Below are 4,619 nucleotides of genomic sequence, written 5' to 3'. Positions count from 1 at the left end.
GCTCATGTACTTCCATATATATATATATATATATATATATATATATATATATATATATATATATATATATATGTGTGTGTGTGTGTGTGTGTGTGTTTGTATATATGATGTATACAGTATTTATTGTAAGTATGTATGAATATATATCAGCATGTATTTCCATATATATATTATGTATGTCGGGTGTTTATATATATATATATATATATATATATATATATATATATATATATATATATATGTATGTGCGGGTGTTTATATATATATATATATATATATATATATATATATATATATATTAGCATATGCTTACGTAATAGCATATTTTTGAGAAAGTATAAACTATATACAATCTTTTATAATGGAAAATTTATAAAACTTAGGGGTTTTAAAAATATATGTTGTTTGCGAATTGGACGCACGGATATCTTAATTGTTATTTAAATAAGTCTTTTGGTCTATAATGGTTTCTGGGCCCCGTCTGCCATACAGGTATTCCTCATCTTTTCCTTTATACAAACATTCTACTTTTACCTTATTTTATGTAGTGTAGAACATCTATCTTTCTATAATTTCTCTTGAAGATATTCAAGGCAAAACCAGTTAAGATTTATTGTGTTTTCATATATATTAGTGGAAGCTTGCATTTATATGTAGGTTATATATGATGTATGCTTTTGGAACAGCTTCTCTTTAATGCAATTTTAATAGAAAATTATATACTATATATCTATATATATGAATATATATATATATATATATATATATATATATATATATATATATATATATATATATATATGTATATATATATATATATATATATATATATATATATATATATATATATATATATATGCGTAAAAATCACAGGAAAACGTGATGCTCAGATGCAGAAGAACCACAGGGAAAATGAAAATACGAAATATACGCTTAAGTCCTGACTAGTTTCGTGATACTTCCTCAGAGGACTTAAGCGTATATTTCGTATTTTCATTTTCCCTGTGGTTCTTCTGCGCATATATATATATATATATATATATATATATATATATATATATATATATATATATATATATATATATATATATATATGTATATATATATATATATATATATATATATATACATGTATGTATATATATATGTGTGAGTATACTACATGTATACTTGTGTATTTGTGTGTTCTGAATTAGAAATAATCGGAATGAATGATTGAGTGATTGTTATAACCCTCGAGTACAAGGTTCTGGACTTCGCACCTTGCTTCTGACATCTCCGACGTATAGCCATCCTCAAGGTCTCCTTCCTATGGGAAACGGAAAGTTTCTTCCATTTGTTTCATTATTCTCATGTTTTCGAGCCTGGGTTAGAAAAGGATACTAACCTTCCCACAACACCGATTTCCTCATTAGAAAATATTTCTAGTGATTGTGGTTTCTCATTCAGTTTAAAATTGTTATTAAAAAAGTCAGGTGCTGTTTGGAGAGCCAGACGAATCTTATAGACAAGAAGAAGAAGAAGAAGAAGAAGAAGAAGAAGAAGAAGTAAAAGGAAAGAAATGAGAGACAGAGGGGATTAGGGGTTTGGATATGGGAGGTTCCCATGAAGGGGATGGGCGGGGTGGTTAGGGTCCGCCCTCTCAGTAGGGGGCCACTGAAAAAATGTTCATAATAGGGGCATATCGCCTGACCCCTTCAGGCACCCCTCGAATTCACGCAGGGAGGGAGTCAGGGGGAGGGGGACCCTCCCATGTATTTTGGGGAATGGAATGGGAGGGAGATAAAGGGAGAGAGAGGCCAAGTGATGGGAAGTTTGTTTTGCTAAATGACGTAGAAGACCAGACTAGCCCTCGCAGATTTTTTTTTTTGTATATATATTTGTTTGCGAAGGATCTTTGGTCTTCATGAGGCAGTGCTTTTATAAAAAAATCCATCTAGGTATCTCTCCTTCTTCGTGGGAAAATATTCTAGGATTCCTCGCTTCAGGCTATTTATAGATATGTGTTGATATGTGTGTTTACATTTCCTGGCCGAAGTGTCACGGGTTTGTGACCTGTCACATATGGCTGTGAGTTTATGGGGTTGATCCCGCCGAGAGGTAAATAAATACTTGGAGCGGCTCTCCTCTTATATTATGATGAAGGTTTTTTTTTTTGCGCGCATATTCGTATTTTGCGTATCCATGTTTGTAATATTTTAATATTGTTACTGTTCCTAAAATGTTTTATTTTCATTGTTCAATACTTTTTATATAGTTGACTTATCTCATTTCTTTTCCTCACTGGGCTGTTTTTCCCTTTTGGGGTCCTTTGGGTTTATAGCATCCTTCTTTTCCAACTAGTGTTGTAGCTTAGCTAGTAATGATAAGAATAATAATAATAACTAGAGGGGCACTCAGTAGAGCGCAGACCTCTGCCGCGGCAGGTTATTTCTCGTCTTTTTGCTCGACTTGACCTTGACCTTTGACCTTAACATGCAGGTTTCATTGCTCTGCGATTGAAATTGTGGCCAGGAAGCTGTTCATACACGCACACACACGCACAAATAAACACTCTAACAGGGGGTAAAACATAACCTGCTTCCATCTTCGTTGGCGGAGTTAATAATAATAATAATAATAACAATAATAATAATAATAATAATAATAATAGTATTGTCTTGATACATTTGATGGTATATTCAAGTGAGAAATTTAATTTCCGTCTGTGTTTTTAAATAGTAATCTTTATTCGTGTATTTTAATGCCAAGAAAAAGAAAAGATAATATTTATGATATTGAAGCCTCAATTAAATTTTATATTATTAACACAAATAAGTAGTAAACAAACACATTTGTCACGCAAAACGAATCATGAAAAGTACGGAAAACAGTTTTCTTAAATACTGTAGTCACGCAAACACTTAATAGTTTAAACTGGCTCCATGTCAGCACGGGCTTTTGTTCAAACGTCACCCACGGTCCCATATTATTGTAGTAGCTTTGCAACGTTCCAGTTCAGTGACTTTGAGAGGCTTCGGATGTCTTAGCCACAGTGAGAATGTCAAAGCACCGTCATGACTTTCTCGTTTATAATGTTTATGGTCCTTTTAACATCACAAACGTCCCTTCTTGATGTTTAAGCAGCCGTGCAACGTTTACTGGATTCTTCGAATATTTTTCAAGTTAAAATGCTAATGAGACAAGGGGATTGATGTCCCTTTCCAGACCAAAGAAAGGTGATTAAAAAATTTGGTAGTAGAAAGAAAGACTCACTTAGCTTCGTTTCTTCAATTTCTTGTTACACTCGATTAGTATTTAACTTCATCTCTCCTATAGTCCATTTCTTTTAGCGATGCATATTTGCACCGACTCGCAGCGGTGCCATTTTAGCTCGGAAAAGTTTCGTGATCGCTGATTGGTTGGAATTATCTCGTCCAACCAATCAGCGATCCGGAAACTTTTCCGAGCTAAAAGGGCACCGCTGCGAGTCGGTGCAAATATGCATCGCTAAAAGAAATGGACAATAGATTTCTTTCTTTCTTGCCATTTAGGGTTGTGGTAACCTATTGGAAACTTCCCTACTTGGCGATTTGCCGTACTGGGGTTCGAGTCCCTCTCAGGCTCGATAGTTTCATGTAGAGTCAGCAACTTTACCATTCTTGTGAGCTAAGAAGGGGGGGGGGGGGTTGGATCTCTTCTTACACTCAATTAGTATTTAATTTCATCTGTCCTAGATTTCTTTCTTTCTTGCCATTTAGGGTTGTGGTAACCTATTGGAAACTTCCCTACTTGGTGATTTGCCGTACTGGGGTTAAAGTCCCTCTCAGGCTCGATAGTTTCATGTAGAGTCAGCAACTTTACCATTCTTGTGAGCTAAGAAAGGGGGGTTTGGACAGAGTTGCCAGTTTGGCCTTTTTCAGGCCAAAAAAACCCAAATTTGGTCTTTTTAAAAAAAAATGGTTGGCCTTTAGTAAGATGAAAAAAGGCGGGTCTTAAAAAATATATATTTGGCATTTTTCTACTAATGGGTTGGCCTTTTAAAGCTTCTGTTGATTGGAAGTTGGCCTTTTCTCATTTAGAAAACCTGGCAACCCTGTGTTTGGAGGAGCCTGTAGATCTATCTGCTGAATCATCAGCAGCCATTGCCGGGCACTCCCAAGTCCTCGCTTGGATGGGGATCATGGGGACTTATGAAGTGATGATATGTATAAATGGTCAGTCTCTAGGGCACTGTCACTGTCACTGTCCCTTGCCTCTGCCATTCATGAGTTATCTTTAAACTCTTACCTCCCCACCTTCCAGTTGCACTACAGTGATGATTGGCCTCCCTAGTCCCTTGCCTCTGCCATTCCTGAGTGACCTTTAAACTCTTACCTCCCCACCTTCCAGTTGCAGTACAGTGATGATTGGCCTTCCTAAAGCCTAGCGCGCAGATATATATGGCCTACACCAATACATGAAATTGCTAGGCTATTGAAAATGATAAGTATTATACAAAAATAGAAGACAATTGTAAAAACAAGATTTGTAGCAATAAAACTGGGGCTGCGCCAAGAAGGATTTTTATCCTTGAATAATAAACAGTATATTAGCAGATAATATTTTACCAGCAATTCAATTTTTTTCTTCATAATTAT

Source organism: Palaemon carinicauda, chromosome 22 (assembly GCF_036898095.1).
Source record: "Palaemon carinicauda isolate YSFRI2023 chromosome 22, ASM3689809v2, whole genome shotgun sequence".
Lineage (NCBI taxonomy): Eukaryota > Metazoa > Arthropoda > Malacostraca > Decapoda > Palaemonidae > Palaemon > Palaemon carinicauda.
Note: the sequence above shows the minus strand (reverse complement) of the source record.